This window comes from Taeniopygia guttata, chromosome 4 (genome assembly GCF_048771995.1).
Source record: "Taeniopygia guttata chromosome 4, bTaeGut7.mat, whole genome shotgun sequence".
NCBI classification, from domain to species: Eukaryota; Metazoa; Chordata; class Aves; order Passeriformes; family Estrildidae; genus Taeniopygia; species Taeniopygia guttata.
Window position 1 is genome coordinate 40,885,576 of NC_133028.1, and position 27,426 is coordinate 40,913,001.

Sequence of the window (27,426 nt, forward strand, 5' to 3'; positions counted from 1 at the left end):
TGAAGTGAGGCCTTGCAGAGAAACCTGAATAAATTAGAGAACAGGGCAATCACCAACCATTAGAATTTCAATGAGGCAAATGCTGGATTCTGGACCTGAAACAGGGTGGGTGTGTGGACAGGCTGGGGAATGAGAGGGAGAGCAGCACCGTGGAAAGGCACCTGGTCAATGGCAAGTTGAACTTGAGTCTTTGTGCCCTGGCAGCCAGGAGGACCAGCCCTGTCCTGGGGTGCATCAAGCCCACCATCACCAGCTGGGCCAGGGAGGGGATTGTTTCACTCTGCTCTGCACTGGGGCGGAATCACCTCAAGTGCTGGGGCAGTTTTGGGTGACACAATGTAAGAAAGACATTGAATTATTAGAGAGTGTCCAAAGCAGAGCAATGAGGATGGTGAAGGGCCTTGAGGGGAAGCCGTGTGAGTAGTGACTGGGGTCACTCAATCTGTTCAACCTGGAAGAGGGTGTGGGGAGACCTCACTGCAATTACTGCAGTTACAGCTTCCTGTGAGGGGAAGGGGAAAGACAGACACTGATCTCTTCTCTCTGGCAACCAGGGACACAACCTGAGGGAATGATCTGAAGTTGTGTCAGGGGAGTTTTAGGTTTGATCAGGAAAAGTTTCCTGACCCAGAGGGTGATCAGGCGCTGGAACACCTCCCCAGGAAAATGGTCACGGCACCAGCCTGACAGAGCTCAAGAAGCATTTGGACAATGCTCTCAGGCTCGTGGTGTGATTCTTGAAGCTGTCCTGTGCAGGGCAAGGAGCTGGACTCCTTGTGGGTCCCTTCCAACAAAGCATATTCTGTGATTCTGTGAAATATCATATAATTTAGTATGTAATGAACAGCATCTGCTTATTGTACCATCATATTCATACTAACAGAAAAAAAAGCATCAGAGCGATAGCCATCCTTGGCATACTAAGTGAAAACATGATTTGATAGAATTCAAACCATGCTCCTGACTTTTTTTTGAGACTATTGAAGAAGGTGTCATGGTTTGACGCTGGCACAATGCCAGCGCCCCATGAAAATGCAACCTACCAATAAAATGCTGTGAAATGCGATCGAGAACAGAGCAAAGCAGGCCAAACGTAATAAGAAAAGAAAAACTTTATTACACTACTAGTAATACTATAAAAGAAAAAAAGAAAAAAAAAAGAAAAAAAAAAGAAAAAAAAACCCACACAAAATTCAAAATGAAAACCTTCCAAAACATTCCTCCTCCCACCACCCAACTCCAACAAACTACAGTGAGACCCATTTAGATCCTTAATCCTGTTTTCATCCTTCAATATAATCAATACTGAATCCATCAGGGAAGAGAGGAGTCCCCCTTGCACCATAGACCCCCAGGAAACACAGCTGCCACCTCTTGTGTTTCCATGTCACACATGGCACTGCCCAGACACACCAGCCAGTGTGACATTCTCCTCTCCATGTCACAGTGCTCTCACCACCATGCATGGACAGAGACTGCTTTTAGGGCCCCTTTAAGGATGCTTTGCCAAGGACCACCAGGAACAACAGTCCAGTGTCGCATTTCGGGACTAGAGTCCCCCCCATTTTCCCCTGGGGCCAAGAGTCCAAGGACAGAGATCTCCTTCTCTTCTTCTCTGAAGATGGAGGGCATCCTCACACCCTCCTCAGCTCACTCTGTTCATTCCTGAACTGGTAGTTGCTGAAGAAAGTCTCTTGGCTCACCAGTGCATCCCCCTAAAATGCAGTCCCTCTGAAAGAAGGAGTGGTTCAGTCTATGGTAAGCAAGCAGAATCCAGCCAAAAGCCACTCTAGCATCTCCCCCCAACCTTCTTCTCTGAACATCTGAGGTCCCAGGCTGTCTCTCTTTCTTTCAAATTGAGGAGGAGTAATATTTCATAAAGCCTTCATTTCACAGGAAAGGGTTAAAATTCCCGGACTCCCCGGACGGCTGCAATTTCAGCCCAGGACTCTGTCTCCAGTCTCCCACGCTGGGCATCCTCCCCCACCCAGCCTGGACTTGGGGGGGAGGTCTGTACCTTGCGATGACCGGAACCAAAGAAGGACGAGTCCTCCTGGGAATTCCACTTTAACCCCTCTGTGTTCTCAGAGGCGTGTCCACCTTCAATTGGTCACCCCAAGTGTCAGTATCCAAACCTGACCCCTGACTGGATTGACCTCTTCCTTCCCAAAAATTCTTTTCCCGTGTTACACCACAACAGAAGGTTTTAATCACCCATCACACAGGTCTTCATGAACTATATATAACATTTCCTAAGGCATTATTAATTTTTAAAGTACACAATAAAAGAGGATAGAATGTTTTACAAGGATGCCCTTGCACACAGGATGTGATTAACACATGATGAGGGAATCGGTTGTCTCTTTGAATGCCCAAACTGGGGCTTCCTGAAAACGCTAGTGCTGGCAAGGGAAAAATTAAGATTAATATTACTTGAAGCAGAGTATTTGACTGTAGTAGATAGCTAACTCTGCCCTTGTCTGTATTGATAAAAGTCCTCTGGACCTCAAAGGATCCATACTGTCAAGTTCAAAGTGGATGCTGATATAAAAAAGGATCCTAGACTTCTAATATCTGTCTCCATATATGTGCCCATGACAGCACAAACACCCAAACTCATTACTGGTTTGGTTTTTGAGTAGAAAAATGTATTTTGCAGGAAACTGTGATCTGTGCTTTTTAGCTAGCTGCCTTTGTCACTTTGACAAAGAACTGCACATTCAAGCTGGTATATATTTGATTCAATAATGATCCTCAAGTTACCTAAGGTTTCTCTAAAACAAGATAACTCTTTGGAATTCATACTACCCAGTTCAGTCAGGAACTATTTATATGCTTTTTATGTTGCAATCAAATAGCATTGCTATAATATAGTATTGATATGATAAAAATTAAAGTAGTCAGGGCTTTGGATATACTGTCTGAACTACAAGTAAATGAACAATTTAAACTACAGACAGGATATGAAATATTACACCAGACACCAAGTTCCACAGATGACTATTCCCATGCTTTCTGCTTAATTCTCATGTGAGGCAACAAACTATTAGGGAGATATAATCATAACTGGTACCCTAGGGCTATTATTATGAGAATCTTGTCCCAGGCAAAAGCTGACCTAGGAAAAATATGCATCAGGGGACATGGAGAATAGTCACCATGGTAGCAATAAGAGTAAGCATAATCAGGTATAGTAAATACTGAGAGTCAAACTAGTTCTGTCCCAGTGCTGAATGTCTACTATGGAATAAATAGGGGGAAAAAAACCCAAAAAAACCAACTGTTTGGAATCTATGTAGGAGAAGAATTTTATAGCAGTATTACAGTTAACTAAAATCATCCTCTATTATAATGTCTCAAAATGTAAGCTCATATGCGTTTTAAGCAGGTCTTTGTGGGGCAAGCTGTTTCTGCAAGTAAAGCAGTGTGGTTTGAAAAGCCTTCTCTTTCATACACTCAAGATTTCTATGCTTAAGACTTTGAATGCACCTTCAGTACCATGTGACCAGCTTTGCACATTGATTGAGTATAAAAAAGCAGATGATAATCATCTGTGTCTCTCCACAGTATGGTGAACACCAGGGCTTTTGGAGGCTTGTATGAATCCAGTACTATTAATAGGAGCAACCATTGTATAAGTTTCACTTTGATGAGAAAATGGACGCAGGAGCACTTCTAACTTGAACTGCTGTTACCTGTGCTAGGGTGAGATGCATAACAGACCTTCCAAAGTACTCACATACCACAATTCTTTGTCAAAGGAAAGGCAATACTTCAGCACTTTATCTCTTATCACTCTTTTACACTGAGAAATGAGTTTGCCTCCTAATCTTCTAACAGATACATATGGAAACTCTTGGGCAAGTTATGGTGTGAGTTTGAGGAATGACCAATTAGGAAACGTAAGACTAAAATGATCCTACTCCTGAGTGAAGATGCTAGCTTTTCTTGTGAGAAATGTAAAAAAGATGGTGTTTGATATTTTCCCATTCAGCAATGAGTTCTGCTCCCAAAAACTTGTCAAATAAGGCCAAGATTTTCTGTTCAGAGTTGCATTTGATATCCTCTTTGGAGAACCAAACCAACACATTCTGCTCTTCTCTACATCCTGTTTGGACAGCATCCTGTATTTTGTCCAGATTACATGCAAAACACTTTGCAGTAAGGAGAAGCAATGGTATGAAGATACTGATCTGCAAATAGTCCTTCTGACAAGATTGAATAGACTTGGCTGAAGCAGAAAGACAGAAATAGTTTTCACTTAGTATCTAATTTTTTACTTTTCTTCTCTCCCTTCCCTTTCTGTTAATGGATTAGATATGCACCTTTATTGATGTGAAGAAATAATAAAAATGGTTTGGTATCCTATCAGCATATCACAGCTTGATATTATCTGATTTTGTGAATTTCTTACCCTTTAAATCAAGAATTTACCTATGAATTGGTACCCTTACACAAATAAAAATGCACACATGAGTATGTGCTACAATCATCAATTTAATAAAAAAGTTATCATTTACTTCTACATAAATTTATAAAATATTCTTAGTTCTCAATCAGTACTTGTTTGTCAACTGTCTTTGACTGGCTTGGGTGAATGCATGAAAATGAAAAAGCTACTTTATTTGGACTGAATCACATGTCACATTCAATTAGGGAAATGAGCTGCTGTGGAGGAAACATTAATTAAATCAGGAAGAACTGTATGCTCAAACTTTGAATGCATTTATGACTGCTCTAGGGTAAAAAAAAAACAAAATGAGAAAACAATCCCATCCTAAATTATATTCAGAATGCTATAGCTAGAAGCATACACAGTCACAGGCAGAAATCTGCCAGCTTGATACCAGTTAGACACCAGCATATTACTAAATGGATTTTGTGTTCAATTCCCCAAAGTTTTCATAGTTGCTTGATTGCCAGATGTTCAGTGGGCGTTTGTGGCCATATGAAAGAAAGACAAAATATTTATTAAATATATATAATTTATGTATCTTTGTAGTAGGATAGATCAATGAATCATATATCATTATCATATAGTGTATCTTTTTTTTAATACTGTCAGAGAGTAAGTAACAGAGGGCTCTTTCCCTAATATTTTTGAACTTTTTTCTAGAAATAAAACTTACTTTAAAGGGAAACATCTCTGAAAAAGCCATAGGTTCCTTTCAAAAAAACAGTTCAACCCCATAAAAGACAAGTGTCTTGATTTCAAGCAAGTTCCTGCTGTCAGCATCATGTAAACAACATAACTCAACAGGACCAGGGGGTTATGGCCAGTGTAATGAGGAAAGACCGTGATTTATAGGACATGAAGAACAATGACTCTGTTGCTTCACAGTGATACCAGTGGAATGAAACATAAAAAAGGAAGAGTAAAAAACCAGCTTGAATTATTGCAAGTGTGCAGCATTTAAGTTTTCTCTTAATATATGGGCACAGTTTGATTGCTAAAAAAGCACATTATGATGAAGGTGGAGGTCATCAAAGACTTCCATGTAAAGGCAGCATGTAATTAAACTGGAGGATTCTGTGAAATTTTCAAGTTATTTAAATTCTATGCTGTTCATTCATGACTAGCAAAGGAATTTAACAGTATTTGTCTCTGAAATATCATTGTTTTTGCACTTATGACTTTAATTTTTCTTGTTCACTCTCTTAATAGTAAAGGGTTATATTGACCAGAGATCATATTTAATCAGAAAACAAGAAAAAACTAAAAAAAAATACCAAACACCAAACCTTGTATATCAGCTAAGAATTTCACCCTGGGCACAGAAAAAATTTCTCAATACTTTGGGGACAATATAAGTCCCCCCTGCCCTTTTTTTCTTTTCTTTTTTTTTTTTTTTTTTAAGTAAGGGATTTTAAAGGCAAGTGTGAAAATCAGGTTTTCATTGTATTTTTTGGTATTAGGCAAGTCAGAATTGCCAGAAAAGAATTTCAGATAATTCTTAATACATTGAAAAAAGATCAAACTTGTGTATCTGAAAATGTATTTTAGCTATCACTTTCACTAAACCTTTAGGTTTTTATTTATACCTCCCCCCGGCTTTCATGAAATGTCACCATTAAATCCCAAAACCATCATTTCTCCAGTAAAATTTGTGCATTATAAGAGTACATTCAGTTGACCTCTTCTGAAAAGACTATGATGCTAAGATATTGTTTTGTGCAAATTATCTCTGAAGGAATCACTCACACAAAACAGGTTATAAGAAGAATAGTAAAAAATATTTGGTATAGATAATTGTTATACATCATTGTTAATTCATGTTTCCTTGCTCATTATGACTAAGAAAAAAATCTCTCATAGTCCTATATTGCTAAGAATAACTTTCTCTTCCAAAGACTTGCATTTGTTTTTTCAACTGAATTTTTTTGATTGAAAAAAATCAGCAGATGAGACATACATTTAAAATGGGCATCTGAGAAAAAGATATTTTATACACAAACCATGAGGAAAATAACAGGTAGAACTACCTCTACATATGGATTTTTTTATGTTGCCTTACTTTCAGCATGACATATTTATATGTTTTTGTACAGAGGCCATCACACAGTGTTAGCAAGAGGTGTTACAACCTGACTCTGAAGGGAAGGGTAACCCAGGTTCTTGTCAATAGATGTCTTGGGATCAGAGTGGATTAGAGTGAAATGACACCGAATGGTGTTTGTAAATATATGTATGTAGGGTTTATTTTAAAACAATATGGTTGCAATGGAAAGCAGGTATGTAGCCATGTTGATTATTTGTTTTATTTTTCCTATCAGAAAGAAAAGGATTAAAAAGAAAAATGAATGCTGAAAAGTAAAATAGAAAATAAGTGAAAAGTACTGTTCCTAAGGCCCCACTGTTCCTGAATGAAATTAATAAAGCAATGACAAGAAGTTAGCTATCTTCAGGACTCAGGAATAATCTAATATTTATGAAATGAAAATTATTTCCTATTTACAGCCATAATATCTGCAAATCAAAAGCTTGAAATTCATAATTTGTTTTAATGAGTACCAAAATGGTACTTTTTGCTTCTTCATAATGAAAGTTAAGAACAGGTAATAACAGGATTTGTTTTTAATAGTTAAATCTCTTATTAACTGGAAAATATTAGTGTGTCTATAATCCTTTTGGAAAAAGCTCATCTCTGCTTCCTTCAATATTTGTTGTTCAAGATAAATGTTGTTCAAGATGATACAACTAAGCAGAGCTTCTATCTTGATTGGGGTCTCCACTGTGAAGGAGCTTTTAAACAATAATACTTTGCAGATCTTACAAAGCCATGGAAATATAGTGGCATAAAGCCTCTGGCAGTAGTTGAAAAGTCCAGTGATCCCCATGCCCTATGGTATAAAAAGCAGCGTTGCCTCAGTTCAATAGGGAGTGAAATCAGCGCCCTGGTATTGGGAGAAGATCTCTAATGCCTGCAAATCCTCTATTGCCACATTATTCATCTCCCTCCCTAAAAATGCTCTTACAGCTGCTTCATTCACTCTGCAGAAAGTCTCTTCTCCAGATGGTGTGGGTGGCCTACCAGAGGATGTTGCCAAATCAGATTCTGTTGCAAGAGGTCCAGGGCTGAGGAAAGCATGAAAGAAAATTTGGTCTCCTCTGAAAATGTGGAACGCCCTTGTGAAGGATGCAGCATTTTTTTTTTTTCAGGAAGGGAGTTACTATTCTAGTCTGGAGTATAAAAACATCAGTGAAGGGTTACAGCAGTTAATTTTCTCCTTGCTCTGGTTTCTCAAAGTTTGTGTAACTACTTACTCCCATTGGGTTAGATGAACTAGAGCTGAAATAGATGGAAATTATCTTGTTTCTTCAACATCAGTTGGTCTGTGGGGATAAAACCTTTCAGCTTCAGTAGAGATATTGAAGCCAATTCTGTGCTAACCTGCATCCTGTGCAATTGCACTGATGCTAACACGACCAAGCAAGGTGCCTGCTGGGGAAGACAGTGATGTCGATGCTGGGTTATGCAATACTTGGGGAGGTTTTTCACTTGCCATAGTGAATACAGCTGGGAAGGCTATTCATTAACACTATTTCTTTCAGAATCCCTCTGAACTCAGGATGTCTCTTCTTTTTGGAGTGGTGAAAAAACAAGTGCGCTATTCTTACAGTTGTTGACACTGTCTTTTATTGGCATGAATAGAGATTATTTGGACAGCAGCAGTAAATGATGTGCAGTAAATCCATCAGGCCAAATTGGCAGAGATTATTAACTAAAGAGACAAGAGAGGTTTTCATCTGAAAATAAATGTGCACAATGTGGTAGCTATTGTTGGTGTTTGCATGGGGAGAGCCTTTTCATGGTTTTGATCCCTGAACATGAGTGGGGGAGCATTTAATTGCAGGACGCCTTTTACAGAACACACATTTTAAAACAACAAACATTTGTCCTGGTGAAACAAATGGCAGTTTCTGTAATTATTTCTTCATATGCCACTGAATGCTCAAATAAGGAACTCCTTATTTTCTGCTACAAAACATCCATCTACTGAATGTCCCAGCTCCTAGACTTCAGGTCATAACGTTCTTTAGTATGAGGAGCAATGTCCTATCATTTGTATATTAAATTATTGCTGGATTTTACTGATCTTTGATATAGGGGGGATCTTGCTGCAGCACTGGGACTCTAGTTCCAGATGTCTCTTATTAGGAAATGAGGTCACTTGATTAAATAGAAAAGAATCTGCCAGCAACTGGGTCTATTATTCATTTAACTGAAAAAGCTGCTGGATTTTCCTCTTTTTCTAACTTCCTCAGGGTTTGAAACCTGCTTCAAAAAACTTGCAGTTCTGCCTATGACTTGAGATGATATTAATTACATAATTTTTGGAATACTAAGGATAAAAATAAATTTTAATTTTTTTCTTCACTTAAAATAGGCATAGAGGAATAGTTAAACTTCACTATTAATGAGGTCAAATGTTCGTGATATACCATTACATCAGTGCAGCAACTTCAGCTTGATCTTGTTCCAGCCACACTCTGGCTACTGACACTTCTACTATAAATAAAGAATAATTATCTTTGTGGCTTAATCATATCTTCAAGTATAGGAAATCACACCACAACAGAGACTTTATTGGAAATACATTTATCTTTTGTCAATATATAGGTGACCAAATTTCTCATTTTGGTCACTCATCTAGCTACTCTGGCAAAAGATGTACAGAGCAGGTCCGGAGAGTCAACACTACAGCTGGGGAAAGAATCCCGAGGGAGCAGAGCTGCTTCTGATGTACAGAGCTGACCTTTCTGCCAACAGTTTTTCTGCAGGATCTAGCAAGTTGCCTTCAGAAGGTGATTCAAGGAAAATGTTTGTTTAATTATGTTTACCACCCTTAGGTAAATGTATATATATTATTCATTAGTAAATGACCCAACTCTCATTATAACATACTAACCCTGACATAAATGGCTACTCTGGAGTCTTTATGTGCTACCTCATTCCGTGACTGCTCTGTAAAGCCTCTTTTAATTTTCCCCTGTAACTCAACTTGATAGCAATTCATTCTGAGCAATTTTCTTCAATCCATTTTCTCTTCTAGGAAACAAGTTTGTATAATAGTTCTCTTGTTCTTTGTGTCATTCAGACACTTGAAAATGTCAGTCTGCTAATGTTAATTTTTTTGTCATTAGATTCTTTTTTCTCTACCATTTCTAATCACCAAAAATACTTCTTTCATGCAGCTCAACACCTATTTAAGTGCTACCTCTTTTATTCCTCTGGAACAGAAGGAATGAGTGATTAGAAACACGTATTAATTATCCTTGTACAGATGAGAGGGTAAAACCAAACATAGGGTTTAGAATAGCAGATGGAATTATATTAGAACTTTTGTCACTCATCCTTCCATTTTAAACTGCTGTCTACTACTACACAAAATAAAATTCAAGTCATTCAAGGCAAAGTTTTAGGTTTTTTCTTAATATGATACTTGCTTCTAAATGTTTATATTGCATTAAAAAAAAAAAAACATGTTAAGGACATTAATTTTTTGTGGAGTTCAAAAAGCATCAAATCATCCTGTGATGTTGGCCATCTCCTAGTAGAAACTCACACAATACACACAGATGTAGGTATACAACAAAAATAAAATATCCACTTACTTCTGAACCCAAGATTCCAATAATCATTGGCTTCCTTTCATCTCAACAAAGAATAGAAGAGACAGAAAATTATTTCAAATCCAAAACTATGAAAAAGTCATTTCCCAATATTAAAAATTTCTTTAGTTCCACATTCATCAAGAATAAATCCTGGAAAAATAGTGCACAAAAAAACTGCTCAGTAAAATTCCATTTCTCATTATCTTCCTCAGTAAAAACCCCAATAATTAAACCCACATCACATAGATATAGTATGTAAGTCCCCACTGGTTGTGAGCAGAAAATTTCAAAGACTTTACTATATTTAGGATATCTGAGGCTGCAAAATGAGAATTATCAGTAGGCTCAGAATATTGTGATTTTCATTTCTCTTGAGAGTGCTCTACAGGAGGGGAAACCTGTAGTTTCTCCTCCACTGACATGTGCCCAGCCTCCTATGCTGAGTATAAGATTTACTTTTTTCCCCCATTCAAGTCTAAGCCCAACTGAATGGAGAATGTAATTAATGTGTCTTCAGATACAAGAGAAGCAGTTAAGCCCACCATTGTGCCTGACTCATTACTCCAGAACTATAATTTCAAGCTAGAAAATGAAAAGCACAACACCGAAACAAAAATGTACAAAGCAGGATCTTCACTTCATATACTGAGTTCTCCCTGAAACAGAATTAAGGCACAGTACTACAAAGGTAAACTTACATCAATCAGCTTGATATCAATGCCTTTGAAAGGCCACAGAGTCACAAAATCACTAGGTTAGAAGAGACCTTCAAGATCATCCCAGTCTTTTTTTTTTTTTTTTTTTTAATTTATTTTGTCCTCCTTTTAGACAAAGTCAGTAAGTTTTTTCTCTCCAGACCTACAGGGCACCAGGCTGCTGCTGGCAATGCCAGCTGAGGCCTGAAGGTCTCTGGCACAAGGGATGCTCCTGGTTCTTGGCTCTGCACACCAGCTGACTGCTACCACACATCACCACACAGGAGAGCTCAAAGACCCATTGCTCTTAGTACAGCAAGATACTGCACCTGCATATCTGCACCCAGCACCTGTTTTCAGCCCCAGCTGACATACCAGAAATGTTGCTGCTGACAGGTGTTTCCATCCTCTCCCTTCTTACACCTCCTCACATGTTGAATAAGTGATTCCTTCAAGGTCTCATATATTCTGTGTTTCTGACTATGTACAGACTCTAAATATTTCAGTTTAGTAATCAGAAATTTTTAGCATAATTCCATTTTACTCAAAATCAGGTTTTGGAATATCTTGTAACTGATCTTTATTTTCTTTTAAGATAAGGTCGTTCATAAGCAAAAATGACATCCCACTTATTACATCCTGGAGAGGAAAATTAACAGATGCAAGGAGTTTCTGTTTAAACAATTTAATTAATAAGTTATAAGATACACCTAAGTATCTTAAATGCTTAGAAAAAATAAAAGAAAAAAATCCTATGCTGACTATTCAGAATGGAACTATCTAGAAAACCTATTGTTCATAGTGAATTATGTCCATTAATATTACCAGATGCTGTTACTTCTTAAATGTAATGGCCCCATAAGTTATCTGAATGAGTGTCCCATTTAGTTTGATCTAATTGCTGCCTCCCATCCAGGGATGTTCCTTTAAGTTCTTTGGAAGAATGTCACAATATTAACTTGCACTAATCAAGTTTCCAAAATTAGAAATCTTTTGGACGTGAGGTTAAAAAAACAAACCATCACAGAATATATTTATCACAGTATTTTTCAGTTCATGTGTAAGGAATTTACCAGCTACAACTTGTTTCCAAGTTTATACAAACTCATCAGAAAAAAACCATCTATACCAATCCTTAGAATAAAATATTTCAGAATTTCTTCCAAAATATTTCCAAAAAACACAGCAAATCTTTAATGAGTTTCTATGTGTTCATCATCCATTAAGGTTTTGGGGACTCAAAATACTTGGAGGGCTTTTTAGTATTGAAAATAATACAACAAAAAAATTGCACCTGGTATTTCGAGTAAGTACTAACAAATTTAAAAGGATAAAAGTCAAATCTGGCATTTTAATAGCTGGTAGTAGGACGAATTGGAGCTGTTATAATATATGATGTCCAAAAAGCTTCAGGATGTTAAAAGAGTGAGAACAGGAGTAGGCAAAGACAAACTAAATTCCTCAACCAATAGAGAATTCAGCCTGAAGAGGTTCTCTTTAGCTTCTCCCAGTACTTTAAGAAGTGGTTATTATATGGGGGTTTTCTGGCTCATTTTTTTTTTTCTTTGTAAATGAAAATCATTATTGTTTATATCATCTCTATAAGGAAAACTCTGTCTCAATCACTTTTTAGGAAAATTTTACATTTCAAACTAAGGTAATGAGATAATGAGTAAAAAGACTATAAATATTTTTATGGGGTTGAAAATCCTGATTAAGTTACAAAGCAATTTATTAATTTTTGTTATTATTTTCAGATTATCTCATTTTCACTGTAGAGTTTTTTAAAAAATTATTATTCTCTAGTATGTTTTCTATTGGACAGAATATCTACTTTCACCTTCTGTGAACTGATAAGAATCCATGAACTGAAATTTTTAAAAGAACCTTTTAGCTTTTTAAACAACTTTATTGCATGTTTATATTTTCTTCTTTCCAAGGTTTCTAAGTAAAACAACTTCCTATGCACTTCTAAAGTGACCCAATTGAAATTTAGTGGGGTATGTTAATGTCCAGATTTTTAGAGTGAGACAGGTCAGCGAGTGGACTAAAAGAGCATATTCATTAAAAAAGGGAGAAAGTTATTCCTTAAGTAGCTCTTTCAAATGGGAAGGAAAAAGTCCTTGCAATCTTTATAGATTTTCTTTTCCAAAAATGTCTGATCTTAGTAATCTTTAAGGATTTTCAAGTCATCCATGAATAAAACAATACTGGAAAGAATTTGAGGTAATTTTTAATAATAGGCAAATTGATTACATTATGTATTTGAGGAAGATTTAATAGATAAGAGAATGAAAATTGATGTAAACCTTAATGATGCAGAGAAAGTGCCATGTCAGCTGGAAATCAACTGATTATTATTGTATACTAGGAGTAACTAATTGATACTGTATATTTTTAATTCAGTAAATTAGATATTCATCCTGGTATAAATTCAAACTTACTTCATGAACCAGGAACAGTTAATTAAAGTTTTATGGTAACAGATTTCTGTGCTATATGCATTTTCTGTATTGAAAGCTCTGAGATGCTTTGGGAGGATGAGGAATGCAGTGGAATACCTTATTGCATGGATCAAAGCAGCACACTCCTGCAGTTTGTCTTGAAGGACAAACTCATTTTATTCCTTCACTAGGTAGACTACTGGGAATGACAGACAAAAACCTCTCAACAATCACTTTTATTTGACAGCTCTTTTAGTTGTGTACTTCAAAGACTCTAGGTGTGGACCAAGAACTAACTGCAGGAGAAGCTGTTCATCAAAACCAGATATTACTCTTAATCAATTTCTCATGTAGGTAGAAGGTGAGACACAGTGCATAGAGAACCCTGGGGGCAATCCTAGGGGACAGTGAACTCGACGTGTCCATTAAATAGCTAATGTGTTATTTTAACTTTACATCAAGAAACAGAACAATGCTTGAGCAACAGTAATCTGATGAACAAGGTGCTTTTTTTCCCCTCACGTGGGAGGTACAGCCTAGGAGAGGTATGAAAATATAGAAACTTAAAAAGTGAACAACTCAAAAAGTTCTAGTTCTTCAATGAAAGGCAATAAATACCTAACTAGAGGAGAACAGATCATTCAGGTGTCTTGAATAAGAATACAAGTTTCTTACATTTAAAGTAATCAGTTTTTTTTCTACAAATTCTGAATGAGCAGTACAAAATTTTATTTATGGAAGGCAAGGGAAAAGGAGGTTGCTAAAAATCAAAATGGCCTGGATATGGATAGTTTTAGCTGGAAATGTGAATATTTCTCTAGGGAGACTACTGTAGGATTCATATGTGGTTTACATATGAGGACCTACACTGTATAGGAAAGTGACAAATTGTCTGCAATCTTGACTCACAAATAATGAGTGAGGAATGTGGAAATAAGGAGAGATTTGTTTGAAAAAGTTCAGAGCTCTGGGATGAATTTGAGTTAATGGTGAAGTTACAAGATGGGAGTGGCAGATGTGTGATTCATGCTCCTAGAGGCAATAGTTGAGATGGGCAGTGGATGAGAAACAAATTTAAGAAAGACAAAAAGATCCAGGACAGAACTGAGTGAGAACCCACAAAACAGCTAGAGGAGCAATTGCTATAATACATCCTGAAGGAATGCTTGCATATAGGAAGAAAAACAGCAGAAGGCCAAGGAGGTAAGGATGAAGTCACTGCAGGATGAAAAGAATACAGAATTCTTACATATGCCAGGCATTTTGAACAATTCAACAGCGAGCTCTATCATAAACATGGCTACAAATAACACGGAGAAGTTCAGCTGGCAATGTGGTGAATGTGAAGTCTGCATTGGCAGATGTGAACTGGGAGAAGTCAGCATGAGAATTTCAACAGGCATGTTTTGTACCCTGAGCTAGGAAACCCTGAAATCAAGAGCTACCAATGGAGAAGGCAAGGGAAACAAAAAGATGAAGAGAACTAAACACAAGGAAATTCACAAGGAAAGGCAGAGAGCTCCTGAGGAGGCATGAGGACTGGTGATGGGTGCCTGGTGCTGGGAGGACCCTGGAGATGATGCAGAAACAGAACAAGCAACAGCTGGGAGCAGAGGACTGAATTGGTACCAGCTCCCTTTCCCCAGCCCAACTAGACCAACTTCAGTAGGGATCCTATCTTAATCTTCCATGTGTACAGTATTAAATGAAGCTTTCCAAGTGGAAGAAGAAAAATAAACAAAAAACAAAACCAAAACAAACAAACAAAAAAAAAAAAAACAAAAGACAAAGGCAACAGGGAAGTAAAATAATAGGGCTAAATAGGGATAAGCAAGCCTGTGGCTTTGCCAGTTTTCAAATTAAGGAGATTAGAATAAGAAGCAGCAATTACAAGCAAATGGCCTAATATCATCTATAATATCATTCATATAGTCAGAGAGTTTAACGACAAATGACTGCAGTTAGATTTAGATATTAAAATGTGTAGCATTTCTATGATTTTCCTTTCTGTCTGCACAAAGGTAATTTTCTTTATTTTGTTCAGGACGTTCTCTAAATTGCTGCTGTTACAGTTTGCTCCTTCAGACACAGATATGTGGATGCATTGGATCCATGGCCAGATCTATGGATCCCATGCATCCATGACAGAATTCCCTTCCCACTATTACTGCTGGAGGGAGAATGGCCATGATGGAGAGAAATGCTGCAAAAAAAAAGCATTCATCACCTCTTCAGCCTGTGTCCAGATTTACTGTGTTCAGGGAGTCAGACTTACACTAATGCTGACTCTCTCAACTGTGTGCAGACCTCTGGCAGTCTTGGGTCTGTTTAGATTTATTTTCACATTAGTTTCATCAGACACCATGCTTTATCATGCTTATTTCAGTTTTATGCTTTTGCTTAATGTCATGGGGTTTTATTTGTAAAGCCTAAGATAAATTTATTTAAAATTTCCTTATATGTACACATACACAGGGAAATACTCCACAAAATTTGTCTTGCTGAATTAATTAAATATTTCTTTGAGTTTCTTTCTTAAAAGTTTGCTAACAGACTCTTGGAAAGCTACATACAATTTTATCTTTTTTTATCTTAACAAAAGCATAGCCAAGTTTTATAGCCTCTTTTCATTCTCATCTTCTCCAAAGGACTTTGACGTTGAGGGGTGAATGTGTCACTTAGGAATTTATCCTCTCCTCCAAAAAACTATTTCCTCTTTTTTTGGTGTGTTTTCTCCATTTCTCAGGCACTAAAATTCATAATTTACACTAAATAAATGTCAATTTAGTTTAAGTAAGAGTGTTTTCACCTGAGATCTTATTTCTTGAGCATTCAGGATTTGCAGTTCATTTTCCTGATGAGATGAGACCTGAAACACTGTTTTTAGTTCCCATTACAGAGTTACATGGATTTAAAAGAAGAGTGACCACATCATAAGTGGAATCTTCTTAAATGAGCTGAATCCCCTTGTGAAGTACCAAATTCCCACTGCTAAGTCATAGCTACCTTATCTCACCTCTATCAGAGCATGATACAAGTGAAATAAAATGAATAAGCTCACATTGCATAACATCCCTCAGAGACACTTTTATAGTGTCCATGTCATACTCAGGTCTCCAGTAAGACTGATTAAGAAAATTTAAGGCCCTATATTGTTCTGGTTAATTGACATTCTAAAAATAGGTGAAAAGTGAAGTAACTCTCAAAATCAATACATCACTTAAATTGCCATGATGTGAAAATACCAAATGCCCAAACACGAGCATGAAGGTTATAATGTGTTGGAAATTTGCACCCTGGCACAATGAATGATGGCAGGCAGATATTTCAAATCCAAAGTGACAAACCTTCCCTGGCAATTTGCCCTGTACCCAGCCAGCACCAGTCTCCTCATACCCTTCTGCAGGAAATCAAATACTCTGGGACTTGTTCTGTGGCTATATTGGAATTCCTTTATGGGATAAGACTTCTGATATCAGTTATATATTTGTAGTGTTTGTTTATAGGGCATTTTATGAAGCCATAAAATAGACTGTGGGTACTCTGGCAGGGTTGCCAAATTTCACTGTGACAGCTAATGTGCTGCAGTGTGATCCACAATTCACTTCTGGAACAGGCTTTAAATGAGAAAGAAAAAAAGTCTGTAACTTAGTAGAAAGTTTCCTAAGATTAGATTTCTATGAGACTAGAAATTTAAATTGTACATATTCTAACTGCTATTTAATTTTTCAAGCCATTAATCAAAGATGATATTTAGAATGTCCACAAGCCATCATTTAAAATTTTTATTTAGAGTAATTATCTTATTTTGCATTACCTTTCAAGTAATTTTCCAGAAATCTTCTCCAAAATCTCCAGAAATCTTCTCCATCAGGCAGAAGTAGTGTTTATTGGGAATGAAGAATGCCATACTTTCAAGAAAAAAGAGTTGTGATTTTATTGACAAAATAAATGGCTGCTAGTGGGGCAGCACTGTGCTAGAGTGGGACTGACTCCAAGGGGAGCATTTAATCTGGTGCTCAATGACATAAAAAGACATAAGCCAGAAATACAAGGATGGCTAATTGATTTTCTGTGCTTTTAAGAGGTACCTCTCAAAGAAAATGGCCTGCCACTTGCAGGAATACATTTACTTTATAGTTACCCTGACACTTTTGCAGTAAATCCATGAGGATAGAACTGCAACAAATTAATTTTCAGGATCTTCAAAAAGTGGCAGCTGCATGTACGAAATGCAGGGGAGATCATTATTACAAATTCCACAAATGAGGTCTTCAATTTCTTTTCAACCCTGTTCAGCATGAGAGGAGGGCTGGATACAGAGCAACAGCACCTGGCTGGTGTGCCTGTGGCTGGAACACAGTGAGGCTCCATTTGACACTGAGGTTCAATTACAGCTTGGGAACCATATTAAAAGATTTGAAAGATAAGAGAAGGTAATACGCACACTCTCAAGGGCTGCAACTAAGAAGAAGAGTTTAACTGAATCAGCTGATAACCTGCTGCACAGTGCTGTGGTAACAGAAGGTTCACTGAAATCTCCTTTGAAACAGAGTGCATGTTTGCAGTTGATGCAGGAGGGGATCTTATAAAAATTATTTATGAGACAGCAGGAACTTGGATTTGCAGTTAAGACATAGGATATGATCTTCCTCCACCACCATCACCTTCTCTTCATTTTATTAATAAAAAGCCTGAATCCCAGCCTCCATCAGGACTAGAGAGATGAGTCAGAGTACCCTGGATGCTGCCACATGGTTACAAATACCAGCCAATCACAGAGGAAAAAACACCCTAGAAAATCCCAAGCTTTCCACATTTAGCTGGATTACAGATCCATGATTACAGAAATAGAACCACAGAATTACAGAATCACATTTGGATTGGAAGGGAACTTAAAGGTCATCTAGTTCCAGGTCCCTCATCATGGACAGATGCTTTCCACCTGACCAGGTTGTTTAAAGCCCATCCAGCCTGCCCTTGAACATTTCTAGGGATGGAGCATCCACAACTTCTCTGGGCAACATGTTCCAGTGCCTCACTAACCTCACAGTAAGGAATTTCTACCCAATATATAAATCAAAAGCACATTCTTTCAGTTTAAAGCTATTCTTTGTGTCCTATCACTATCTGTCCAGATAAAAGGTCTCTCTCCAGCTCTTGTAAACCCCTGGCCACTACAAGGGCTCCCCAGAGACTTTTCTTCTCTATGTCTGCTCTATGAACAGCCTGACTCTCTCATCCTGTGTTCACTGGGGAGCTGCTCAAGCCCCCTCATTATCTTCATGGCCTTACCCTGCATTAATTTCAGCAGCACTGAAAAGGCAGGAGCTGTTGTTTTGTATAGAGTGGCCCAGGACAAGGCTTTGACTTATGAATACATTCTTTTCACTCACCTGCAGGAGACAATTTAATGACAATATCACTGAGAGGACTTCCAGACAGCCAAACCACACAAGTTCCTGTCTGTTTACCATCTCTGAGTGGGTTCCTCACGTGTAAAGCCATCAGGAGCCTTGCTGCAGAAAGAGGCAGAGGTTTCTGCACAGTGGTGACACCAAAAGGCATCACTAAGGACTGAACATGCAGATTTCCTTAGCAGGAAATGTATGCATTTGTTACTGTGCTTCTCACCTGTGAAAGCCACAGAGTAGAGATAAGAGAGATATGGTAGTTAAAAAGAATGGCTTTCCATGAATGCCAGGATGAAGACATTATTGGATTATTATTGTTCATGTAAATAATTGAGCAATCTATTATTTCCTTTTTAATGGTTAAGAAGTCACATCACACTAAGTACACCTGCAGTTACCACCAGCCAGTTACAGGCACAGCATGCCAGAAAGTCTAGGCCCAGGAGATGTGCATAGCAATCCAAATTTCAGAGGTAACACCAGTGATTTATGGGCTAATTCTTTCATGAGGTGGTAGACGAAGAAATCTCCGTTGTCCTTAGGAACTTCACAGGAAAAATGTGCTGAGCTGGTGCTGTTGATGAAGGCTTTCACAACAGGTGGGGCAGTGTAGAGGTGTAATTTTCCTACATTGGTACTTTCAAATGATGTAAATCAGAAGGAACTCACATCAAGAAGGACAGATATGGTTCTGTCCTTGGTGTATGGAAGATTCAGACCATGTCCAGAAATTACCTGTCAGACTGAGTTATCAATAACCTGCAAATCAGTAAGCCAGTTAAAAATTTCATTGCACTGCAGAGAAAATAAGCTAGATATAAAACTCCAATTTTTTGGCTCCAGTTTGAAAATAAATAGGCAGAAAAAATAAAACTGAGAAAGCTACTTAAATTCAGTTTATAGAAAACATGCATAGGCAATGAAAATTTAAGTGAGGTTTTAAACAGCCTTTGCTTTTTTTCTTCTCCCTTTGTTACAGAGGAAGGAACTAACTCAGAAGCGAAATGTATTTAATGTAGCCATATACTCTCTAATGACAAGAAGTGCAATGCTCTAAAAAGGCCCATATGAAAACTCTGAAAATCTTTTGGAAAAGCAGGTGTAATTAATATAAAAATGTTATTAGGGTTTGTTGATAAAATAAAAAATACAAACACTTCAGTGTCTTATGAAATTATCTTAAAATCAAATAAATTACTTGCCATGTCCATATTTTCTTGCTGTTTCTTTTGACATATTTCATTTTTAAATACTAGGTTCTGTGTATAGTGGGGTTTTTGAAGACTCAAACAACTAGCACTCCAATTTCTAAAAATAGAGATTCAGGATTTTGAGTGATAAATAAAATTTCTTTCATTAAAATATATTATGCTCCCTTATGTTTTCTTTATTTTTATTCCTTTTCTTCAGGCATGAGCTCTTGCTAAGAAAATATTTGATCAGGATAACAATAACTTAATTTTAGACTTCACAGCTTGAAAAAAAATAAAAGGAGGAACTTAATACATTCATCTAATTCATATCACATAATACCCTCCCTTGAAGAACTGCTTTTATGTAGATTTCTGCCAACTTCACCATTGAAAACCTACTTTTAAATTCCTGTCAGGTGCTTTCTGCTTGAAGGGCTCCAGTGTGTGGGTGGCTGTTTTTTCTTGTATGTGCCATGATGAGTCTCCTCCTCAGAGAGCTGGGGGAGGAGGGAGGAAGGAGTGTTTTTCCTCTTTTCTTTTCACACCACATTTGTAAAATGAGAGACAAAATGTCCTACCTCCTGAAAAAAACCGTTCTGGAAAATTTAAATGTTCCAGGAAAAAAACCCTATCAATCTAGTTTATGTGCTGGCAATTAATATCATACTACATCTGCTATTAGTGTCTTGGTAATTTGTATTATTGTGTAATAATCTGTAATCTGAATCTGTTTATGTTTTCTTCTTCTAGATTAGATGAAAGAAGGTGATTTCATTTTATCTGCCTGGAAATCACGAGGCAATTTTCCCTGTCTTTGGGCCTAAATGAGATGGAAAAGATTTTAAAGAACATATTGACAAACATGAAGTTTATAAAACCAGATCACGCACAGTTTTCTAAGTAACACATGTTGCCTTTTTATTTGCTTTATTTTATCTTCCAAACAGATTATATGTCCTTTTAGCATGCTGTGTGAATTCCACTTGGCAGAAGTTTCTGCAATAACGTACCCTTTAAGGGGAGACATATTTCTCTATAAATGATTGTGCAATGGAAAATATCCAACTGGAAATTTATTAAATACTTCCCTTGCAAGCCAAGGGACATCCCAGCCCCAGTTCAAGTTCATGAGCAGTTTGCTCTGAGAGGGAGTCACATCAGGGTATCCCAGCAGCAATGAGGGTGCAGTTTCAGGAGCAACCCAGTGCTCCCTCTGCACTGAATAAGATTACAAAATGTCTCATTCTGCTATTGCTCCTGGCCAGGTCATTGTGCTTGATTTGATCAGTCATTAGTCAAAGAGCCCAACACTTTTAATTTGTGTCATGCATAATGCTTGCTGCAAGAATTAAGCTTGTTGCATGATGGGGGGCATAGACTATACTACCATCCCCTTAATGACTTTTCTTCTGGTTTTCTCAATAGTAGAGAAAGCTCTGTGATATGAACTCATATTGCAGTAAATGCATAACATTATTATCCCCTATGAAGTTCCATTCAAGTTTCAAGCTAACAAGTTAACTGTGTAGAAGGAAAATGAGTCTCAAAAAAGGTCAAACTTAAGAAGGTGAAAATCACTTATTTTTTCAGTTCTCCTGGTTCAGAAACTGAAGCCCTGTTAATCATCCTGTGTTTACTGTGCTCCTACCTTTACCTCTGCTGATTCTGAACAGTGGGTACTTGTTTATCAAAAGAGATGCTGTTGAGAGTTGCCTGGGTGTGAAGAGCTGTCAGCACAGCCGAGGGTAAACGCACAATTCCCTTCTGCTCGTTAATGACTCAGATCTGGATTTTGGGTCATAATTTTAAAAAAAAGGGAGTCTTGAGTGTCACCATAGGTAACCTACTGCTGCTATCAAAGGAAAGTAGTTTATGTGGGTCAGCTTAACTAAGTCTTCTTCCCACTGCATTTCACTCCATTGCTCCTTTTGTCCACTGGCTCTTTCTCCAGCAACCTCCCAGATAGAGGGCTGGGCACTGCCTGCAGCTCCTTCTTTATCCCCCTCTCCCACAGTCTGAGCTCCTTCCTGGTTTTGCCAAGCACCATGTACTCTCAGCCAGGCCTTCTTTATATTTTATTGTGTGATTTGCTATTTGTTTGTGGTGTGCTTTTGAAGGCCCTTCATGTTCATGAAAATAACGAGAAACAGTCCTTCCTCATTATCTCTGTTCCCTAATCACCATTGAAAAGATGCTGAAAATCTCATGGGTTAGCTACAAGAAGCTGGGCCAGCAATGTGTGCACTTTCTTATAGTTGGCTCGAGAGTTGGGGACATTCTCCTCCTAATTAAGGAACATAAACTCTGCTACCTTAATTATAGCAAGATGCAAACTATAAAGATGTAAGCGCCTACATACTGATATAGTTGTGTGCACCTGAGGGAATGCATTTATGTCATTGGATAGAGAAGAGAAAAAAATCATACCTTCTAACAAAATGTGCTGGTGCATAATCTCTCTATAAATGAAGCCTCAGGCTCATTCTTCCCAAACAGCTGCCTCTGGCTCTCTCTGCTTGATACAAACTGTAGCCTGTCAGTGCGAGGATTGGGCTCCTCTAGACACCACCTGCAAAGCATGAGAGTGCTGCTGGATGCATGTACAGGCCCAGGTGACCTGAGGATGGTGATTCCCGGGTTAAGCCAAGAGAAAAACATGGAGGCTTTTGAGCTTTGCTGTTCCCCAGTGCTAGGGAGGGGGCTAATAAGGTAGGGAGCAACAAGACAGATATTAGCAATTCTGTCTTGAAGTGAGCCTAAGGGACTCACTGGAGCAGATAAAATTTTAGGTGCTTCATCCTGCTGTATGGAGGCTGCAGTTAGGGGTGTTGCAGGAGCTCAGGTTCAGCAATGCACTCCTGTGCTCCTTCAGTGAGAGCCACCAGGCCCACAGGGGAGCACTGATCTCACACACCCCCTTTCACCGCAGGACAGAAGCTGCCCGACATGGGCACACCCAGATGCAGGTGGCCCCAGCTGTACCTGGCCCCAGCTCAAAGCTCAAAGCAGGGAAACCCCCCATCCCATGCAGAGGATATATGCAAGGACAATTTTCCTTGGAGTAAATGCCATGAAAGTGTGCTTGGGGAAATCAAGTGCTTCTTTGCACAGTTGCCAAAGAGGCCAGAGCAACTCCTTGAGGTGCTGGGGTGCACTGACAGTTTTGGTGCTCTCCTTCACTAAAGTTTAACATAAAAGCAAATGGCAGCTACTGGTTTTGTGTCCCTCCAGGCACAGAGAGCTGCATGGGACAAACCAAGCTGACCACCAAGGGAACTTCATTCCCTCTTGTAGCCACAGCTGGGCTGCCTGGGACAGCTCAAGGGATGCCCAAGGGACAGTATCTCGTCAGGGTCTGCCCCAACACAACTGCTGTGCTCCACATAGGCCAGCACATATCAACCAAGGACAAGAGCCCCCTTCCTTTCTGGTAGCTGAGGGAGGACTTGACCAAATCCAGATATATTCAGCACATCAGAGGATTGCACCCATGGGATGCTCAAGATCCCAAACCTGATTTTAACTGATGTTTGCCTCTGTTTGTGGCACTGACGCTCTGGAAATGATATTTCATTTGTTATTTCACTTGATACTTATTTCTTCCCAGCTAGAATGGTGTCCAACAATCCCTGCCAGGGATTTTAACACTTACCTTTCCCACTACATTTTACCAGCCATTACATTGCAATATTGTTGCTGTAATAGCATGGTGTTGTACTTCAGTATGTTTTGAGATGAGTCTGAAAAGTGGGTTATGGGGTTAATTGTATTTTAGAAGTGTTTTCTTTAGCTACTTTCAATTGATGATACAATCTTTCTCCTACAAAAAAAAAATATTCTCCCCTCTTCCTCTCTCATTTTCTGAATAGACTGTTCAGAGGAAGTACATGTAGAGTTCTCATGCACCTTGCCAGAGCCTTATCCCAAAGTAGGGATTATCAGTGTTTTGGGATTAATGATAACAGTGAGAAATCCTTTAAGCACCAATCTTTATAAAACAAATCTGGCATATTGCAAGAGATATTCTAGCCAAGGATTTTTGGGTAGAAAAATTAATGATGTCTCACTGTGAAAAAAAATCAAAATGGCCACTCTTAATACAGCAGGACTCTGAAAGCGAAGGAGGGCAGTGACAGCAGAATCTGGCACACAGAGATATGCACAGAAATGGGCTCTTTGGGTTTTCTCAAACTTTTATCTACTTTCTTTGTTATTGCTGTTCAGGAGGATCTAGATGGCATTCATGTTAAAGCAAAGTTTCACATGGAGAAATAATGTACAACAATAAATGTGCTTCTCACCAGTGCTATTAGACTGTTTTTGAATTCAGAAGCACCTTTAAAATATATATTCCCTATTGTGATGAAGTCATCTAGTTCAGTATATTACTCACATAACTGATTTTGAACATACACTCACAATGAATCTCCAAAGAGATATTTATTTGAATATGTGGTTTCCTAGCTCAATGCTGTTTCTGGAAATATGCTTAGCACATTTAATATTTATCTCAGTAAAAAATATCTTCTATATTTCAAGGCAATTCACAGATATTGTATGCAGCTGTAGTTCTTATTTTAAAGAAATATTTCACCTGATGCTCCAAATATTAAGAATTATACTAATAGATAGCCATGAAAATGAAACTTGTTACAGGGACTGGGCAGGTCAGCTTAAGTATGCCAGCTACAGGAATTCATTTTCTCCTGACCACCATCCAACACTGGAGACTCATTGGTGGATGTTAGATATGATTAGGCACAGCAGATTCTATATTACTGTGTGAGTAAGAGAGCTGTGGCACCAGCCAGAGGTTAATAGTTCCTCAATTTGATCCTGCCTGAAAAAGCATAATTAAAATAGAAACCTTCCATAAGTCCTGCTAGAGGAGTTTCCCAGGTGAGTTGAGTTATTGGCTTCATCTGCACATTTGCATCATTTCTTTGTCCTTCCCAACTTACGGCAGAGTAGAGCCAGGCCTGGATTTTCATTATTGGTTGCCTGTAGCTGTTCTCTTATGTGAAGGGGCATAGAGAGCAGGACAATCAACCCTCTCTATATTTTACAAAGGTCAGATCAAACAAATTCCCTTGTTCTTGGGATATTCCCAGCCTGAGAAAGAAGCAGATAAGGCATAGTTCAGGCTTCAGCTCTTCTTTTTGCCTTAAATGCAAGTGGGGTTTATATAAATCAGATTTATTTTATGTATTTGTATCTATATCTATACACCTATCTACACCTAAATAGAGAGATGCATATATACATATATTTACATATATAAATGCACATTTGTGTGTCTGTCTGTCTATCTATCTATCTATCTATCTATCTATCTATCTATCTATCTATCTATCTATCTCCATCCATGTTTCTCCTCCTGAATTCCCCTCTTCCCCTGCAGTATAACAAGCAGAGAGCAGGGGATCTGCTAAATAGCTGTTCCTGGTCTGAAATGAGTGTTCAAATACCATGTTTCAAATTAAAAAATCAAATAAGATTTTATTTCTCCCTGGAAGAGACAGAATATCTACCCTGATATGAAACATATATCAAGGTACAAATTACATGCAGACCACCTGGACTGGTAATACAAGAATTCCTGTGGAAAGTTCAATTTATGTAGTTGTTACTTCAGTCCTGAGTGATTTCATTGCTACGATGATCCTTAACTAAGCCATGCTCTGGATATCTGCCATTTTCTGACTGGTTCCCCTTTTCTATAGTAAGACATCTATGGAGTAAATTTTATCGAGCAGCCATTTAAATTAAAAACAAGTTAGGACTAAATGGTTGTGTATGGCCAGAACTTACACTTGTATATACTTGTAGATGCCATAAATAAGTCTGCGTCTTAGTGCATATAAATGTAAATGTATAAAATGTGTTTATGTATATCTTGAGATGAAAAATTCTAAAAATACAGTAAGAAGAGTGAAAGAGGAAAAGAAGTTGTTACCCAGGAATCACAAGATGAGTGAATGTGTTGTTTTTGCAATGTTTAAGGCTAACAGAGTACAAATCTGCAATGTATTTAGCATTACAACAAATGAGATTTATGTGTACAAATAAGTGCTCTTTAAATGCTGCCTAATTTCTAACAGGTCTCACACATCCTTTCCCCGAATCATCTCAAAACACATTCAAAAAGCTAGTATACTCTAATTAGCTAGATTTGATCACTGGAAGATATTTCAATTTTAGTTTGAGTGTCTCAAGCCAAAAACATCAGAGGATGGGATCTAATTTTATATTGCTGGAGTATAGACTAAGTTTTATTTAAAAGCTCTTTTACACAGCAATAGACTGAATATTTCATTATCTGGAACCTCATGCTGAACCTAGGCAGATTTCCCGAAACATTATCTTAATGCTTGCACAAATGTAATTACTACTAAATCAATATTTTGTATTCAAGCCTAATTACAGTACATGAATTAGAACACTCCTAAAGAGATGTGTAGTTGGCTGCTTAGTAGACTTTAGCTGGCTGATATTTAAACTGAAAGTATCTCAGCTTTGGCTGCCCCACTGTGAGCACACAGTGTTAGAATCAAATTTTGCTGGCTTTGACAATTGTCATATGCGTAATGCGTCTGCAAAGAGCTACCAGTCTTGCAAAGCCAAAAGAGGTTCTCAAGGAAAACACGACTCCTCTTTTTCAGATGACATTCACACTTCTGAAAGGCAGAGTTTTCTCCACAATATTGCAGAGGAGGATTTAGAACAGCACTTTTATTAAGGGCTGAGATGACGTCAGTCAAATGAACTAAGGCAGTTTAAGGACTCTTTGCTTTGACAGGCTCCCCAGTTTGAGTTATTTGTTCCTCTCAGTGGTCAATATAGTGTCCCAGTTCTGGGAACTCAGATCTGAACTATCAGAGAGGAAAATGCAAATTGGAAAGTCCAGGTAGGTCTCATGTAACTTCCCAGTAGTTTGTCACCAAAGGGCTACAGGTTCAGTGCTGCACAGAAAAATATATTGCCTTAAGAACCACACCCAAATTGTTCTCTTGTACAGCTTCTGACACAACAGCCAGCAGATGTGTCACCTTCCCATCCCAAGTCCTTAAGAGTGAGTAAAAAAATGTTTATTTTCTGGCCTAGTAATCAGACTTTATCATAACTAGAAATTCCACGATGCACTATTTCCCCACTGTTTATCAGCAATCTGCTTGGTATGCACAGCTCCTGCAGGGTTCTTCTCCTGATATAAAATATTCATCTCAGAGTTTACTCTGACTGTGTGCAATGAACATTTATACTAAGTAATTACAGCTGCAATTTGTGCACTCATTTGTCTTTCCCACAGAAGTCAAATGTATAAGGCCTACTAAAGATGCTGTCTCCAAATGGCAGAAAGGAAACATGGAAGTTTCCAGTGAACCTATGCAACCTCGCTGTCTTCAGCAGACTTTTAGTGAAATTATATTGGAAGAGATGGAGAAATTGAAGACACTGAGACTTCATTGCTTTTCTTTGCTTTTCTTTGCTCTTCTTTCATTTTCTCTGCTTTTCTTTTCATCCATGTGAAAATATTGAAAAATATGAGGTATCCCACATGTA

The 27,426-nt window shown here is 38.0% G+C and overlaps 1 long non-coding RNA gene across 1 annotated transcript in view; it reads right to left on the bottom strand.

Annotated features, from left to right (window-relative positions):
- LOC140683960 (uncharacterized) overlaps nt 1-14,945 on the bottom strand; it is a 61,820-nt gene extending 46,875 nt beyond the window's left edge. The window contains exon 1 of the long non-coding RNA XR_012055668.1: nt 10,118-14,945. This is a non-coding gene — a long non-coding RNA (uncharacterized lncRNA). The remainder of the gene's footprint in view (nt 1-10,117) is intronic.
- Between the last annotated feature and the right edge of the window lie 12,481 nt (nt 14,946-27,426).